Source organism: Schistocerca americana, chromosome 2 (genome assembly GCF_021461395.2).
Source record: "Schistocerca americana isolate TAMUIC-IGC-003095 chromosome 2, iqSchAmer2.1, whole genome shotgun sequence".
Taxonomy (NCBI): Eukaryota; Metazoa; Arthropoda; class Insecta; order Orthoptera; family Acrididae; genus Schistocerca; species Schistocerca americana.
Window position 1 is genome coordinate 491,629,537 of NC_060120.1, and position 19,920 is coordinate 491,649,456.

The 19,920-nt window shown below is 41.7% G+C and overlaps 1 protein-coding gene and 1 non-coding gene across 2 annotated transcripts in view; one reads left to right on the forward strand and one right to left on the reverse strand.

The window, feature by feature from the left end:
• Window positions 1–2,188: 2,188 nt before the first annotated feature.
• Window positions 2,189–2,263, reverse strand: Trnas-aga. Its single transcript has one exon. It is a non-coding gene; the product is annotated as a tRNA-Ser (tRNA).
• Window positions 2,264–19,320: 17,057 nt separating this feature from the next.
• Window positions 19,321–19,920, forward strand: part of LOC124596026 — a 30,836-nt gene continuing 30,236 nt past the window's right edge. Inside the window, exon 1 of the mRNA XM_047134987.1 lies at window positions 19,321–19,431. The gene's annotated coding sequence lies outside the window, so the exon portion shown is untranslated. The remainder of the gene's footprint in view (window positions 19,432–19,920) is intronic.

A 19,920-nucleotide genomic window follows, 5' to 3' on the forward strand; every position in this document is an offset into this window, starting at 1 on the left:
TACACATTACTGAATAAAATAATCTTCCTGAGATTTTGTCTTACATTCGTTATATAGTGACCTATTTTGTCAGCTGAAAACCTTTTCCCATATGTTTTCAGCCACACCTGTATGTACCTGGATGCAATCTTACGTACAAGCTGTGTCTCACGCAAATCTTCAACTCCGCATTTATTAAGGAAGTCGTGGTCAAGTTGAGGGAATGAACAGTTCACAAATTTTTTAAGGACACACTTGACAATCTTACTAATTAAGTGCTTTTGCCTCATGTCACCATTGACAATAAACATTTGAAACAATTTTTCTGAGTGCTCCACCACAGAGTATACAGCATTACTTGTTTCAATAAGCTTGCCTTGGCTTACAAATTTTGTGAATGAGTTCTTTTCTGAAGTACTGAGAAGTGCATATGTTGCGTCATTACAAACAACAGGTGGCCTAAGAATGTAGAGGCAGTCTTTACATGTAACTTGTTTTGAAATTGTGAGGGCAAAAAAACCCTGCAACGTAGTACAAAATGTTCTGCTTGTATGTGGAAAACAGAGTACCCTCTTCAATAAGTGAGCACCATTTTCCTACATCATCTACAACCATACAAGAATCATCATCATCATCTACAAGAGGACGCAGCCTAAAAGCAACTTGTGCATAGCACACATCAACTGATACGAATTTGGGTTGTTATTCTAACCCCCCTCTGGATCTCACACATGAGAAGAAGAGTTCAATATGATCTTGGGAAAACTTATATGTCAACAAATATTGCACAGGAGAATTTTCCCTAGTCATTACTTCCAGTGCAATGGCTTTAATCGAATGCCTGTTCAAAATTATGCCAAAGGCAAAGGTATTTCTTGGGTGCTGCAGGAGACAAACACCATTTACTTTTAAACTTCTTATGTAAGATTCTGTCTGATGAAAAATATCAAGCCAAACTGCATGATTACTGAGTTTCAGGCTGGCTTTATATCCTGGAGCCAGAGGATTTCTGGAGTTAAAGTCATCAAAAATTCTGTCTCTGAATCTCAAAAACTCTACTGTTGCCTCACTACCATGGAATCTGGGATTGGCAGCTCTTCTAAAAAAATCTATAGTATCTGCAATATTAGAACTGAGTGTTTGAACTGCTAAGCTGACATTTATCTTTTTACTAACGTAATTAATATGTTGTCCTGACAACTTATTAGCAAATGTCATGCCTGGAACTGAGTGTTTGAACTGCTAAGCTGACATTCATCTTTTTACTAACGTAATTAATATGTTGTCCTGACAACTTATTAGCAAATGTCATGCCTGGAACTGAGTGTTTGAACTGCTAAGCTGACATTCATCTTTTTACTAACGTAATTAATATGTTGTCCTGACAACTTATTAGCAAATGTCATGCCTTCATCAATTTGCAACTCATTTAGTTCTTTCAAGTACTGCCGCTTAATATGGCCATTTGTAGACTCTATAACACCTACTTCTGCTAATGCATTTCGAGCAAGATTCACTAAATGACATATATCCAAAATGCAGTGAACATTGTGGTTTGAACCTGGGTGAAGGACCTGAGAAGAAAAAGAAAGATTTTGTTAAAATTAATACTGCATCCCAATGAACAAAGAGTGCTTATATTTGTCCTTGTGCCATCATAAGTGACTGCCCAAATTCTGATGCCTGAATTGCTTAGCCTCTCCACAGCAGAGTTTATTAACTTTGCCTGCACACTACCGTCAAAGCCATTCACTAAAAAATACGCTACAGGAGACAAGCATAAAAACTAATGCCTCTGAAGCTTCTGTCACTCCTTTTGATTGTTCAACTTCTCCAAAATCTACAAAACCTGTATACCTCTTAGTTTCCTGGTCCCACACTACCTATTTTCTAATTGCCATAGAATATTTAAATTCAGTCCTCAATTCATGATTAAACTCAAATTACCTGAACACATCACTTAAAAAGCCAGGATCACAATTCACAGTCTCTGCCCAACGAGAAATCAGTGATTTGTCAGGCAGAGGCATTAATGTCTGTAAATATTCATACACCTTAGGAGAGTAAAAATACACCATCATTGCTGACATTTTAATGTCTGTTTTGTACCTGTTTCCCTTGGATGACACACTATTATTCAACATGATGAGATTTTCACTCTGCAGCGGGGTGTGCGCTGATGTGAAACTTCCTGGCAGTTTAAAACTGTATGCCAGACCGAGACTCGAACTCGGGACCTTTGCCTTTCTCGGGCAAGTGCTCTACCAACTGAGCTACCCAAGCACGACTCACGTCCCATCCTCACAGCTTTACTCCTAACAGTACCTCGTCTCCTACCTTCCAAACTTCACAGAAGCTCTCCTGCGAACCTTGCAGAACTAGCACTCCTGAAAGAAACAAATTGCACACTAGTTCCATCCGAGTCCCTGTTTGTTGATTCAGGAATTCATGCAGCTTCTCTGTTAGATGACCCTTCTCTTTCAGAGAACTTATGATGTCTTTCATTGAATAGTTTTTCTTCTCTCTTCTCCTATTTTTTCCTCCAGGCTCTTGATTATTCTTCTCAGTGCCTCCACAACATCTGGTAAAAAATTGCATGTGTCAGTGGCCTTGTCATTCATTTCTATTGGTGTCTGAGATCCACAATCCTTAGATGTCTCGCAACTCTGAGAAAACTGAAACAAGAATAGAATACAAGTAGTACAGGCATCAAACATTGTTTGGTAATGTACTTATGAGAAAACATGTTTGTTTGAAAACAAAAACAATATTTGTGTGAAGTGACTAATCTGTTCAATATAATCGTGAGTTTCTACAGTAGAGTGTTCAGTTGTTATTCTAATCTGTCGCCTTGGTTGCTTTTCCTTTGGCATTAAATGCTTCGGAAACGCAAACTGTGATGGCACTGAAGCAGGCTTCAGATGCCTTCTGAAGTACCAGGCCTTACTAAATAATCTTCTTCCAAGGAGTGATCTCCACTCAAGAAACTAGCCCTCATAGGAGTGAAACCATTGCGTTTAGTGGCAATGACCCACTGTTTCAGCAAATCATCTTTTTGCAGAGGACACCTGTCCAAAACAGAAGACACATTGTATCATGCAAGGCAACGACCAAGATATTTACGAGAGTGTTGTCATTTCTTGACATTCAATTATTACCTGTGGAAAGTTAAATCACTTTCCTTGCTCCACCGGTTCGTACAGTTGTATGCAGAGCAAGAAATAACCATTTTACCCTCACAACATACACTTCGTTAACAGCAAGAGAAACTTCTGCCTAACTAAAAGTTGATGGACAGTTGCAGCTCTTCGATCTGTGGCCGCAGGATCTATTTGAGCATATCCAAGTAAACATTTCCCATCATGGTTCTCTCTGCGAAAAAAAATAAAAAAATAAGATTGGTCTACGACCCAATCGTGCATTAGGCCGCGCCACAGATTAAGCTGTACGTTATCACGGATGTGTTTACGTGTTGTGTGTGGGTCTTCGCAGCTCCGAATCCTAATATTGTGGCGATTAAAATGTCCAGAAATATGGAACGTTGCTCAGTCTGTAAACAGGCACTTCGTCAGGCGGTCATTGACAGCCACTGTGGAGGCTAGCACGGCAGATGCGAGTACATAGCTCAGAAGACGGTGGTTTAGCTGGAAAGCTTGGACCATTTACACTTTGCGCGCAAAAAGGCCTAACCACTTGTGTAACGCTTCAGGGACACCTGACCTTGCATCCTGCATTTAGCGTGATGTTCGATGAACTGACGTCTGGAGTCTGCTTTGAAATACAGCTTGCTCTCTGTCGACAGGTGTTTGAGAGACAAGGGTTATCTACTCTGACGAAGGCCTTTGGCTTTGCCTGTCTCTTTAAAGTTTTTGAACCGCCTTATGGTGCTTGTTTTCGACGGTGACGCTCTCCTATACTGGCCTCGGTAATACCGCAGTACAGTCACAGATTTGGATTCTGCTTGCCAAATGGCACATGGTCAATCGCCATTTTAATGCACTCCAAGTCAAATCTGCAATTAAGGACAAAGGAAAAAAAAATGAGAACTTGCCAAATGTTAACAGTCCATGATTTTTATGTCCCACATGTTGCTGAGGTTATTTTGAGTACGCTGCAGAAGTCTGGCTGGGAAGCCCTTACACAGTCACAATCCCGATCTCTCCCCATGAGATTTCCGTTTTTTTGGAGCCCTTAAGAAAGACATTCGTGGGCGTCGATATGCTTCGGACGAAAAGGCAGCTGCTAATATTTCACCACTAAGGCACTGAACGTCTTCTTTCATACCACTCGCGCTTTTGTTGCAATGAATACACACATGAACACACGACAGCTTGAACAGGAGATTGGGATTCCTAAAACCAGTACACATCGCACTGAAATATGTCACCAGTCCCTTCCTTATGATGTACGTTTTCACCAAAAATGGTATAAGAACGATTTTCTGAATCGTGTACAGTTCTGTGAGTGCACAGTGCAATAAATCCTCGCCGGTCAGAACTTCTTCTCCGATATTCCTTGTACCGATGAATGTTCCTTCTTAAGTAAAGGACAGGTTTTGCTAGCGATTAGGAGCTCGCTTGAGTTTTTATCTCTCAGTTGCCACTTTAGTTTAAATTTTCATCACAAAGAGGAAGAAGAAGAAGATATGCAAAGGCGATAGGAAATACTGAATCATTTCATATCAGCACACATTCCGCTGCAGAGTGCATGGGGGCTTAATTAAATATGAGATTGAAAATGATTTTTTAGTAACTGTATATCCGATTACGCAGTGTCTCGTAATCGGTTGGCCCTTACTAGTATTATTACGCTATCTGACTGCAAAGAACAATGTAAGAAAATTTTCGAAAACACAGTTAATTAATTAAGTCCCCAGCAACTATAAAACCTACAAAATCCAAGCACAAATGTAACTGTTCTGTATGTGGGAGTGTGACTCAACGTCCACATCTGGCACGGTTCTTCTCCAACAAGACAACAATTTTTAAATACCAACTATGCTGACGTGACAAAAGAAATTTAGAAAAACTATAATTACGCAAGAAAACCAAAATTCACTCTAATACAAGAACACAAGCCAGATGCTTTGTTGACTGAACCTGTAGTGACGCATTATTTCAGTCACACAATTAATAAAAGAACATTGTAATTTTTACCTTCATATATATTGACGAAATGCACTCATTACAATAACATCTGCTATCTCTCCCATCAAATAACTGCATAAAACATGGAACAACACTCTTTACTACAACATCTCACTCCGATTTCACGTCAAGCAGTGCCCACTAGCACATCTCGGTACGAACTCTTAACACATACTGTCCTCTACGAGTTCTCTACTAGCACTGACCTCAACGAGTTCTCTCCAAGCACTGACTGCCACGAACTCTTGACAAGCACTGTCTGTTACGAACTCTCAACACGCACTGTGGAGGCGGCTTAATAGTACTCTTTGGCGCACTCTCTGGCGCAGTGGCACAGTGTAGCCACCTTTCAAGAGTGAAAATTTCATTCTGGAAAAACTGAATTACTTTGCGGTAAGCGGACAGACCAGACTGCAAGGAAGTGCGACACATTGTTAGTAGTTAAAACAATCTGTATAAATTTTTGAGACGACTGTGAAGAAGCAAAGAATTACTGAGGTAGGTAGTTACTTAGTTTCATGTTTCATGGATCAGTTGCACGATAAATAGTAATAATGTGGGTCGTGTCTTTTTATATTCACATCAAAAATTAGTTTTTAAATATGGCTACATGCTTCATGGAACTTTATCAAAGATAAGTCGGATGTATTTGCTAAAAACCTGGACAAACATCTTTATTGGTTTCCATTAAAAGCAAAAAACTGTGAGAGACTTGTTGGAGGTTTTGGTAAGTGCAATAAAGAAGGCAATTCCGAACGGCTACCGGAAGCAATATATTTCAACTTGGAATGAAATTAAAGAGAAGTTATATGATGAATTTCTAAAAAGCGGTGTCCTGTAAATAGCAGATAACCTACTTCATAACCTCGATACAGCCAGACGTACTACATTGCTGTCTAAAATTAAAGCAAGAAACGGAAATTTTGCAAGGTTGTGTTTATTTTGCAACAAAACAGTATACATAGGTGATACTAAAGTGAAAACAATATAAAGAATACAGAACGTAAACAACTGCAACACGCATGACGGTAGACAAAAATGTTCTTCGTTTTTTTCCCAGATTATCGGATTTGCAGACACATTCTGACAACTGGTTAATGTGCTCAGTATGGGGAGTGATCACCTCTGGAACCAACCGAAACAGGCTGACGACGACGGGAGAAGCTGCGAATGATGTCATCAATCTCATGTTGAGGCAACAGAGCCCATTCTTCCTTCAGAGCTGCTCACAAGTCTTGGAGAGTGGTTGGTGGATGCTGACGTGATGCAACCCTTCTCTCTAGTGCATCCTAGACATTCTCTATGGGATTCAAATTGGGAGAGGGAGCAGGCCACACCGCGTGTGCAATATCTATGAGGTCCACCAATAAGAACTCTGGGGCCACTTCACCTCGCAACAACCGCGCATGAGATCCCAACATCACCTCACGGTAACTGACAGCAGTTTGATCTTGCTGATTCACTTGTACATTTTCTTGAAGAGGTTTTCTAGTGGTCAACATAATCCCTGCCCAAATTATTAGGGATCCTTCTCGATCTCGGTCTCTTTCCACAATGTTTGGGTCCCTCTAGAAGCGAATCCGACGAGAATCATTCTCCAGACCAAATCCGGACTCATTTGTGGAAAGAACATTGGCCTACCATTCGACTGTCCAGGTTGTATGTTGACAGCTCCCCTCCAGACGTGCCTTTCTGTGAAGACACGTCAGAGGTAAACAGACAGCTGGTCTCCCACAATGAAGGCCACTCTGCTGAAGCCTTCTGTACACCGTTTGTCTCGATACAACATGTCCAGGGGATGCTGCGTGGCCAGGTGCCAGTTGCAATGCAGCAGTAAGGCGGTACCGTCGTCCCCTTACAGCCAAGGAACGGTCCCCTCTTTCTGGTGTCACACGTGGTCGGCCCTGTCGTGGTCTCCGGGATACAGTTTCGGTCTCTATCAACTGTCGTCTCATCCGAGAAACAACGTAACGATTCACATTAAGCCATCGGGCTACATCAGCTTGCGACTCGCATGCTTCCTCTCTTCCTATGGCCCTCCACAAAAGTGTCTGTAGGCATCTTCTCTGTGCCATACTGCACCGTCTGTGACTGTGTACACAGCAATGTGGGACTACCATGCAAACACTACCCCGCTTGACAGGTGCCCTGACGTCATTGCTGGCGTGGTTGTCCGTTTATCGGAATGCTATCTTCCAAGCAGAACACGATCGTAACGACATCTGTTGATACTTTGAATGATTATGTCTTGAATTAGACACACAGCAGTTTGTTGCTTTAATTTTGGACACCAGTGTATATGGACAGAGACTCTCAAGTATATAACACTAGGCGCTCAGCGGGCAGTGCAGCACTATGCTCTGTTAATTTTTTCAAATTGTTGCATCCTTGAGCCCCCGGTTCGCGATGTACGCTCCCCGGTTGCTAAAGCCAAGAATCAGACTTTATTAATAATTATAGTACAAAGTGATATCTCCAGCTACAGTTACATTTTCAGCAAGTACACCAAGTCCTTTCATCCATACATGAGTTTTTTCATCATTACTAACTTTTCTACAAGAGCGTGTATACAATGTAAATGGCAAAACTTGTAGGAACAGCCTAAGCTATTATATTAAATGGACCTACATTCTTCCGTGGCTGCAGGGGTAATTTTACTTTTGACGTCGCTACTGGAAATTCTGGTAGTGGTTGGTTTACCCTAGCCATTGTTCGTTGTGAAAACGCCTCCCCTTCTGGACTTGAATCTTTCGCCGATCGAGATGTCATCGTCTACAAGACGTGGCATTGTGGTATTGATCCCAAAACCCAAAGTACACGTAGCTATGTTTATAGTAACATGCCATTTACATTGTATACACGCTCCTGTAGAAAAGTTAGTAGTGATGAAAAAATTCATGTATGGATGAAAGGACTTTGTGTTCTTGCTGAAAATGTTATAGTAACAGGAGATATCACTTTGTACCATAATTATTAATAAAGTGTGATCCTTGACTTTAGCAACCGGGGAGCGTACATAGCGAACCGGGAGTTGAAGGATGCAACAGTTTGAAAAAATTCGAAAACATAGTGCAGCACTGCCCGCTGAGCGCCTAGTGAGTCGGTGATGCAACCGGGGATCCATCCTTGCTGCTGTCTTGTTTAATTTACATATACCTGATACGCCTCCAATACAGCCCAGAAAGTTTGACTATGCATATGACTGGGCAACTGCTACCCGACATTAAATCTTTGAAACAACTGAATAAATTCTAACTTCTGCTCTGAGTATCCTAAGCCAGTATTCCCGTAAACGGAGGGTACGGCCAAACGTAAACGAAACAGAAATTGCATGTTTTTATCTGTCTAATAGGTTGCCACACAAAGCCTTTGATGCATGTTTTGAGGGACACAAACTTCATCATAATATGCATCCAAAATACCTTGGAATCACGTTATTTAGAACATTTTTTTTAAAGAGCACTTGACACATACATCTATTAAGCTCAATAGCAGAAACAACATTTCACATAAGATCTGTGGCACTAGTTTGGAATCGTCAGCAGACAGTGTTTGAATATCGGCCGTTAGTGGGTTAATACGATCTGCTCCCACATATTGGTTACCATTTTGAGTCACATTCCACCTCCTGATATCAGACGGAAGAGTGCGCTACTAAGGGGAATACCAGGAGATTATTAATAACCCCTACCTTCCAATATTGAACGATGGATTCCCTGTCGAGCGAGAAAGATTAAGATTAGTACAACCCACTCTTATCACAGACAGGACTCTCTCGGAAATTGAATTCAATGTTACTGATGAATGGACACGCTGCTAGCAACAAAACCGTTCCCCACAGTGCCTGAAATTGCCCTTGCATCCAGAAGAAACCCCTGGATTTGAGTAGCCTCAGTCAGTGTGGACTAACCTCAACCGCATCCGGACGGGCCATGAAAGATGTACAGACACTATCCGCAAGAGGTGCAAATATTCATCACCATCTTGTGACTGTGGTGCGGAACGACAAACGAATTGCTCATGTTGTATCAACATGTCTCGCACGTGCCTATAAGGGTCCTTCCGAAGATTTCTAGGCAGCGACGAGTGGTGTGAAAAATTAATAAAAGATTTTGATATCTGTATATAGCTATTGTCATTCGTGTAGTTTATGTTAGAGATATGTCTTCAGTTGTTGACATGTTGTAGTTTCGTAATTTTTGTACATGTATTGCCATACAATAAATAAATAAATGGCAACATACCTTTCAAAAGGTTTTTTATTTCTAATTTTTTCAAAAAACTATGCAGATGTGAGTTAGCAGCTACTACGCACCACCTTTCGCGGCCGGCCGTAGTGGCCGAGCGGTTAAAGGCGCTACAGTCTGGAACCGCACGACCGCTACGGTCGCAGGTTCGAATCCTGCCTCGGGCATGGATGTGTGTGATCTCCTTAGGTTAGTTAGGTTTAAGTAGTTCTAAGTTCTAGGGGACTTATGACTACAGCAGTTGAGTCCCATAGTGCTCAGAGCCATTTGAACCATTTTTTGAACCACCTTTCGCACATAACAATAGCAGACATTCTGTAACGGAATAGAAGTAGTTATCAAGGAGTTCTTTTTCAAATTTTGCTTTATTGTCTATCAGATGTGTTATATCACTGGGTAAGTGAACAAAAATTTTGGTTGCAACTGTGTGCACCCTGTGCTGAGGAAAACCTTAACGTTGGGTAATGAACATCACTTTATCTTCTGATATTGTAAATACGTACATCAATGTTCCTTCTGAACTGCAGTGGATTACTTACAACAAACTTCCTGTGGGAATAAATATCCTGTGACGCACTACTCAAAATGGGTGAGTACCACATACTATTCTTACAGTTAGTTTCTGAGCAAAGAAGACTTTCTTTCTTAAAGACGGCTTACCTGGGAAAATTATTCCTTATGAAATAATGAATGAAAATATGCAAAGTATGTCAACTTACTGATTTGTCTCTCCCCTAAGATCTGAAATGGTTCTAAAAGCAAACGTGGCTGAACTAAGTTGTTTCAGGAGTTCCAAAATGTGCTTTTTCTAATTTAAATTCTCATCAATATGGACGCCTAAAAATTTCGAAGTTTCTATCCTATTTATTACCTCCTCAGCATGTGTCACACTTATATGTAGTATAGTACCTATACACGTGCAGAATTAAAAATGTTGTCTTTTTAAATTTGACAGTAAACCTATTTCCAGGAAACCAGTCAATGACGATAAAATCGTCTCGGATTGACAGCCGAGTCAATGCGGCTGGAGAACAACGCATTGAGTCGGCTATCAACCCGAGAAGATTTTATCATCGACATTCGCCGAGAAAGCCTGCATTCTCATATACCAGTCAATGATACTTTTATGAACGCTGTTTACCATTTCTTCTGTTGCCGTATGTATTCTTGGACCGATTACAATAATAATAATACCACAGACTCGCCTCCGCTATTTCATGTCAGTAATTAATACTTCACTCCAGTTTTACTGCATCGAGATAAGCAGGTTTAATACGTCTACCTAATGAAAGTAAAGATGCCACACAAAAAGAAAAAATAATAATTTGTAGTGTAGCGCCCCACGGTCTGTCGGCGCTAAGATAAGTTTCAATTTCACGTACAAAGAAAGTTGCTGGTCTGCAGTTGCGCAGTAATCGGTAACCGAAGTTTTAAAACTATTTGTGGTATCAAAAGTAATTCAGTCGAAGATTGTTGGATGGATAGTAGAAGACAGTGAAATCTGAGTTTGCAGGACTGACAAAATAGAGGGGTGTCAAACCATCTCCCTGCCGAATTACGGAACAGCTACACTGCTGGCCTCCGTAAATGCAACACCCTGAAGGAAGCATCCGAATCAAGTGAAATTTACACCATGAGTTTGCAGCGATGAGATATGCAACTGATTAGAATTTCAGCGCAGACGCACATCACGCGCGCCTGTGGCGCCACCTCATAGCGCCATTTAAGGCTTGGCGATTTCGACGAGTGTACGTTCGGCACGTGTGTTTACCTTGTGGTTGTTTCACAAGACGACCAGTTATGCCTCGTAGACAACAGCGAACATCTTTTGATCAAGTATCCGAGTTCGACAGAGGAAGGATAGTGGCTTACCGAGATTGTGGATTATCATACAGAGAAATCGCTAGTCGTGTTGGACGAAACCAAACAACTGTAATGCGGATATGTGACCGTTGGATGCAGGAGGGTACGACGGACCGACGTGGTCGATCGCATTCACCTCGGTGCACCACTGCACGTGCTGATAGGCAAATTGTGCGCATGGCAGTGACGGATCGCTCAGTGACATCCCGAACCATAGCACAGCACATTGCGTCTGTAACGCATCATCCAGTGTCTGCGCGTACCATTCGACGCCGTTTACAGCAGAGTGGTCTGTCCGCAAGACGTCCATTGCTTCGTCTACCATTGACGCAGAACCACAGACGTCTCCGTCGCCAATGGTGTGAGACAGACGGATGTGGACGGCAGAATGGAATGACGTTGTCTTTACTGACGAGGCACGCTTCTGTCTGCAGCACCACGATGGTCGGATTCGAGTGTGGAGACACCGTGAAGAGAGGATGCTGGACAGCTGCATTATGCACCGCCACACTGGTCTTGCACCGGGTATTATGGTATGGGGCTGTATTGGATATTACTCTCGCACGCCTCTAGTACGCATTGCCGGTACTTTAAATAGCCGGCGCTACATATCCGAGGTGCTGGAGCCAGTTGTCCTTCCTTACCTTCAGGGCTCGGCCACAGCCATATTTCAACAGGATAATGCGCGACCACAAGTGGCACGCATTGTCCAAAGGTTCTTCGTCAATAACCAGATTGAATTGCTTCCCTGGCCGGCTCGCTCTCCGGATCTTTCGCCGATAGAAAACATATGGTCCATGGTTGCTCAACGAGTGACCCAGATTACATCCCCAGCTGCCACACCAAATGATCTTTGGCAACGTGTGGAAGCTGCTTGGGCTGCTGTACCCCAGGAACACATCCAACGTCTCTTTGACTCAATGCCGAGACGTGTGGCAGCTGTGATCTCCAACAATGGCGGCTACTCTGGCTACTGATTCTGGCAGGAACCACATGTCACATACGTCTGTAAACGTAATCATTTGATACTTGGTCAACATGTTATCTACAGAATAAATTTTGTTGTGCTACCTCTTGTCTTTCTTAGTGTTGCATTTACGGTGGCCAGCAGTGTATATTCCTCATGTAAACTAAGTGCGGATATCCATTATCGTATTGCAGCTGTGAGTAAAGCTGTAATGTTGGTAATGTTGGTGAAGTTTCTGGAACTGAGAGTGCAATGCACTGGTACAGAAACTGGTATAGGCATGCGTATTCAAATACAGATATATGTTAACAGGCAGAATACGGCGCTGCGGTCGGCAACAAAAACTGTTGTCAGATAGTTTACTGCCGCTACAATGGCAGGTTATCGAGATTTAAGTCAGTTTAAGCGAGTTGTAGTCGGCGAACGAGCGATGGGACACAGCATCTCCGAGATAGCGATGAAGTGGAGATTTTCCCGTACGACCAATCACTATAGTGTACCGTGAATATCAGCAATCTGATAAAACGTAAAATCTCCGACATCGCTGCGACCGGAAGAAGAACATTCAAGAACGGTATCTACGACAACTGAAGAGAATCGTTCAATGTGACAGAAGTGTACCCCTTCCACATATTGCTTCAGATTTTGGTGCTGGGCCACCAGCAAGTGTCAGCATGCGAATCATTCAACGAAACGTCATCGATATGGGTCTTCGGAGCCGAAGACCCATTCGTGTGCCCTTGATGACTGGACAACACAAAGCTTTACGCCTCGCCTGGGCCCGTCGACACCGACACTGGACACGCGTGTCAGCTGGGGACTATTCAAGCTAGTGGAGGCTCTGTAATGGTGCGGGGTGTGTGCGGTTGGAGTGATATGGGGCCCCTGATACGTCTAGATACGACTCTGAGAGGTGACACGTACGAAGCATCCTGTCTGATCACCTGCATCCATTCATGTTCATTGTGCATTCCGACGGACTCGAGCAATTCCAACAGGACAATGAGACATCTCACACGTCCAAAATTGCTACAGAGTAGCTCCAGGAACACTCTTCCGGGTTTAAACACTTCCACTGCTCACTAAACTCCCCAGACATGAAAATTATTGAGCGTATCAGGGACGTCTAGCAGCGTGCTATTCAGAAGAGATCTCCACCCTCTCGTAACCTTACGGATTTGTGGGTAGCCCTGCAGGATTCATCGTGTCAGTTCCCTACAGAACTATTTCAGACATTAGTCGAGTCCATGCCATTCGTGTTGCGGCACTTCTGCGAGCTCGCAGGGGCCTACGCGACATTAGGCAGGTGTACCAGTTTCTTTTGGCTCTTCAGTGTACGTCGGAGTAGACAGCAGTCCGTAAGACATCAGAAATAGTCACCCGATTGGTCGTGTAAGATCGTCTTCTGTGGCTAGGGAAGAACCATAATGTGGTGCTTGCTCTTTCGTTAGGGCTCAGCTAATCATTTTTCTTCCTCATGTTGATATGTGGACACCCCATCCATTAAGAGTAAAAACGTTGAATAGGGAAGGTCGATATCTGTCAATGCCTGTAAATCGAACAATCGTAAGTACGTAGTCACAAAATGAGTTGCGCAGTTCCCACTGAAAGCGTTTGGTAACCATGATGGCTTTTGTAACTGTTACATGAAAAAAAAATGGTACACGACCGGTCAGCTACTACTGTTTGGGGTACCGGAAGTGGGTAATTATGGATGAAAGATTTCTGAAGGTCGTCACCGAAGGCACATGGAACCACTTTATTTGAATGGTTACATCAGTGACATTACCTCCGTAAACGGCACATATATTTCATGACGTTTATCAGCAAAACGACGCAAAGTGTCACACAGTTGGCAGTGGAGGTGCATGGTTCGAAAGACACCAGGATGAGTTCACGCTGCTCCTGTGTTCCTGAAACGAAACAGATTTACACGTACTAGAATAAATTTTTTCCAGCAATTTGCAACTGAATTTCTTCACATCGCTTATCAAACAGGGAGTACGAAATCAGCTCACAACTATCGTTTGTTGGTGCAAACCAGCAAATTGTCGGTACACTCGTTCAGGCATATGGACATTGCATAAGTGAAAATCGATCAAGCCTCGAATAACATGAACGGTTGGAAACCTTGCTCGAATTTATCCAAACATCCTTTGTAAGAAGTACTCGATTACGCACGCTTAACAAACTTATAGCTACCCGTTTGCTCACCTTTATGCAATATTATGTTGTAGCTAACTGATTAATTTAACCAATATTTACTATTCGTAGTTTATGAATCAACCATCATTTTATCCTTTACAGCGACCTGTAAAGTATACAAAGCCAATATTTTTCTGGTTTCGCTGTGATATCGTCAAATGGTTCAAATGGCTCTGAGCACTATGGGACTCAACTGCTGAGGTCATTAGTCCCCTAGAACTTAGAACTAGTTAAACCTAACTAACCTAAGGACATCACAAACATCCATGCCCGAGGCAGGATTCGAACCTGCGACCGTAGCGGTCTTGCGGTTCCAGACTGCAGCGCCTTTAACCGCACGGCCACTTCGGCCGGCTGTGATATCGTCGATCAGCAGTCACATTACTAATGGATAACCCGGTTCATACACAGTGTACAGGTTTTTTGTTAAAATCAACGGCGAGAAATAAAATGCTGTGCTGTGGAAAATGTTAGTTTTCTTTCTCGTAGTCAGTCTTAACTACATTAGCAGGGCATTTAAACCATCAGAGACATTGTTTCTCCCACACATATTCGTTCATCTTATATGTACTTTTATAGAAAAATTGTAGACACAACAGTGCGTTGAAGAAAATATGTAATCTATTTTAATGGCATATCGGCTTATGGTTAGAATACGGAACATGAATTGTCTGAAACTTGGTAATCGTAGCCGTTCGCAGATTATGACTGCGCCAATTACTGTTATTGAAGCTACTATCTTCACACGTCCAGCAGCTGGAAACGTCTCTCTCATACCCCGTATACCATTAATCCAAACCGATTTGTCCATTCATTTTAAGCTACTCCAGTTTCCATTCAAGTTTGGTTTCCAATAATAGTAAACAAGCCTTAAGGCGGGAGAGCGAAGGGAAGAGGAAATAGACGGGGAGATGGGAGAGGGAGGAGATGGAAAGAGAGAGAGAGGGAAGGAGGTGATGAAGAGAGAGAAGGAGAGGGGACGAAGACCGAGAAAGAGAAGGGAGAAGAAGATGGACAAAGAGTGGGGCAGCAGGAGATTAGGATGTGTATCCAACTCCAGTATATAGGGGATTCTTATTAAGGTTTAAAAAAATCCGAAGCGACGTAGATGACATTGAGACAAGTAATTTAAAATAAAACAAATGAGACCGCAAATGTCGAGAAATAGCCCAGGAGTGGACGACAAATATTGAACATGTTCGTCACCCAATGACATGCCTCACCGCTGGAGCAATGGTTAGATTTTTCACTTCTGCCCTCGCCGGTAGGGGACACCGCTACACATCGCACACAGCGATGCAATATTTACAATCACACAGCCTGTGCAAATTTCGAACTCTTTTTGTAAATTTTTTTTTTGAAACATAGAACTTACAAATTTACCGTCATCGCTGTAACCAACCAAAAAATGTTATTACTTCCTATTCTTTTCCTTTTTTCCCTTCTGTTTAGTTACAGATTTTATCTAGTGCAGACCCCGTATGTCAATTACCAGTAATGACGTTATTCGGAAGCTTATACTAATTTCCTTGTCACGTACTACGGCAGGTTTTTGCTGTACTGTACTCTGCGATAAACCAGCGGAGGCCACAAGACCGATAAATAAAATAACAAATCTTACGTCAACGTAAACATATAGCTGTCTAACTAAAAGCAAAAAAATACTTCCTGCCCAACTCAAGACTCGAACCTTAAGTCCCAAGTACTAAAAGTCGCTCACATAGTCCCGGAGCCACACCGACTTAGAGATAACCAGATGCTTCAGAACGATAGGCTCACCCGCTGCACGTGCATCGAGGCTCATCATCTGGTGACGTCACATGTTCAGCATTGTCATTCCCTTTTAGTATCTTTCCCTACATTTGCGGCCTCATATCCTTCTATATTAAATTACTTGTCTCAGCGTCATGTACGTCGCTTCAGGATTTTTTAAATGTTGACAAGGATCACCCTCTATATTTAGCAATTGTGAAGCATTGCCGTGTTCGTTAGTATTTCGTATAATTATTGGCCAATGAGGAGTACTTGGTCACATTGAAGATAACAGCAATCCAGAGTTTGACACATGTACAGACCAAAACAGTTTATTATCGCAAATATTTGTTTTATACAATGACAGGTTTCAGTCGTTATGTTCGTCTTTAGATTGGTCCCTGTATCACCATTTATGAAATTCATTAATGGAGACATTGGTGTACAGATGAATCTGAAGATGATCGTAGCGACTGAGACTGGTCACTGAATAATACAAATATTTGCTGTCGTTGATCGCTTTGATTTTTACATATTATTGACTGACTTTAAAGATTTAAAGTTCCATCATAATCTACTCATTAACAGTAATAAAGTTATGTTAAAGGTTTAACACAGTAAGACGAGAATTAAAAACTGTTTATGTGTCTAGGAGCAATGTAGCTCACTACACGAATTATCCAGACCACGTTCGTTCACTTAGCAAATTCCAACAGATTTTAAATATAATTTCAAAGTTTTTCTCGCTCACGACTGCCACAAAATAATGAGAGGAAAAAAGTTATAGCTTATTATATTTTCGCTCTCCTTGCAGTAAAACTTCAGCATCAGGCAGGAAGCGTTAATTTAATACTTTTTTTACTGCGAACTACATTCGCAACTTATTTTGCAGGCGGTATCCACATATACCACGGAATGTACCCGCAAAATTACATCATTGTACGACACATAGTCCAGGGGACACGATGCCAGAAGCATTGAGTTGCGTGAAAAAACTAGCTTTATTAAAATGGGCTTCACTGTCAGCATGACGTTTTAATTTATTACTTCTTTACTGCTAACTCTATTCGAAACACGCTTTGCAGACAAAATCCATACAATTATACTACTGAATGAACCTGCAAAATGATATCATTCTACGACACATTCTCAGCCCGGGGTCTACAGGCAAGAGACAAATAAGACAGTACACATTTCTTCAGTCCTTAGGTCCCAACATTTTTTCCTCTTTAATCTTGCTATAGCTTTACTTAGCGAAGGACTCTATTGCCTCATCAAAGTTCGTAAAACGTTTTGCTACACGAAAAATCAAAATGTCCTTGTCTAATACTGAAAAAGCTGTTATTACGAATAGTAACCAAGACTGGTGTGGTTTCTCGATTTGATTACGTCTATTTTGTCACTGTCTGCTAGATAAAACGAAATAGGTCTTTCTAATATTGCAGCAGTTGTAACACACGCGAAAAAAGCAAGAATGTTTGGCACAAATGGTCATTTTTATGTACCTCATTTACATAAATAACACGACAGAATATAATTCATGAAGTACCAATATCAAATGCCTACTAGGCCTACTACAAGCAAAGAGCTTTATGTTAGTAAGTAGCTTAGTATTTCATTCATACACTCCAGTTTCTCTAGCAGGAGGTGGAAAAGCAAAAGTACGAAATTTTTATATACATTTGGAATCATCAGAGTCTTCCATATAATTTGTGTCATGTCCCCATTTCTTCACCTAACAAACAACCTTGTCATCATCAATTCTGTAACTGTTCCTGCCATGTCAAAGCTCTAGTTCAATTCACTAACCCTACCAAAATCACTGGTTCAGTTATCCCGCGTTTATTCTCCTGCTAAGGGCTGTTACGTGTTCGTACAACTCGTTTTCTGCGCCATTCCGAGAATAAAATTAAGCGGCTCCTAATCCGGGACTGTACAACAGGTCCTTAGTAGTGTTGCCTTATGGCAAAAATTTTCTGTCAAAATTTCATTTTCTTAGACACACCGAGAAGATTTTCCTTAGCTGTTATTCTTGTTAGTCGTTTATTTCCACTCTGGTAGTCTGAATCTATGGATTTCGCTAATAATTATAACAATGTTTATCATTCGCACACCCCATCAATCACATAAACAAACACCGATTGGTATTTATTCGACTCAGCTCGTGTAGCCCCTTTCCCGTTTGTCTGCGGCAAAGAATTTTATTTCCAGATGCGACGGGGATTCCCATGGCAGAGACATCACGTACATTATGCACGCATTCAAAAATCAACCTATGGTTTGTTCAGAAATCAACTTAGATTATGTTAAAAATGTTCAAAAACAAACTTGGATGCGTTTCAAAATCATAAGAATAACCGATAGACCAACACGCGCTGCATGCTAGGCGCTTTCTAAAACAAAGTTTTGTTTTTGAAGAACATAAATTTGGCGCCCCCTAAATTGCCTTGCCGCCCGGAGCAGATACCCCGGTTTACGCTCGCCCCCCACCCTCTAGATTCAGGCCTGCACATACTTCAGTACATATAACGTCGTAACGTGGAGATACCTGAAAAACTAGGTTTTGATTAACATGGAGCGCAAATTGCGTAGACATTATTCATCCTGTGTTTCACTTTTTTTTTTTTTAATTTCATTTTGTTCGCGTTTGATCGTCGTATCTGCTCGGAGCGGACGTCGTAAGACAACCTTGTAAGTTCGTTGTTTATCGATTACCTCAGTTTTTTTTATTGCAGAGGGCATCTAACCCTCTGACCGAACAAGCTGAGCTACCGTGCCAGCATAATGAGAGCACTTATGGCTTACAACGAACTTTAAAACATAATTTTAAAACTTTTCAGAAATTTTTCTTACTTAGAAGCTGAACGTCAAATATTTAGCACATTAACTCATCTGCAAATAATGAGATATTCGAAGCTGTTTGATACGCTGGTGTTTGATTCTTTAAAGAATCAGGGGTTTATTGTTAACAACCTGTTATTGAGGGACGCTGGCGGAAAGAATGCATACAACCCGCCACACAAATTCCACTACCGCTTTCAAAGAAGTTCCTTTTCTGAGCTGCAGATGGCAGCACTCCGACAGCAGCGCCTCTTGTGACGCTGTGGGGTATCACGACGAAGTGAGGCCGCGTGAGCGGCAGGAAAGCGTTACTTGGTGACAGGCAGCTGGGCAGAGTAGCACGTGTCTTTGGCACCCATCCAAACACCCTAACTGGAAGCTCGAGAAGAACTCTGATCAGAGCGGCGTGCTTCTGCAGCTGTACTGTGAGGTAGGCCGCAGCACAGCAAATACGCACGCACTTGTTTTGAGAGATATGTATTTCATCGCTTTTTTTGCAGAAAGCATTCAGACACAATATTTTGCTAACGAGTTCATAAATTTGTTACTCAATTCGAGAAATAACTTCCGGACATGTTAATAGTACAGTTTAAAATTAATTGATATTATCTACTACCAAAGAAAACTGTTAAGTACAAATAACTTAGAAACTAAGGGACAAAGTTAATGTTGTCAAAGACAGGACGTGGTGAAAAATTGGATTCATTATGATGGAAGTATGGTTCTGAGAGGCACTTCCACTGGATCCATTTTGGCTCTGCGTTCTAATACTGGCATTTAACTCACTATAACAGCAGTAAATTTCAGTAGGTAACTTCCACCGCTGGCAATTTATATGTTATCAACAACATACTGATACTGAAAAATTGTAACGATATAAAGGATAATTTCTGTCTTATGTACGTAATTATGTTTTCAG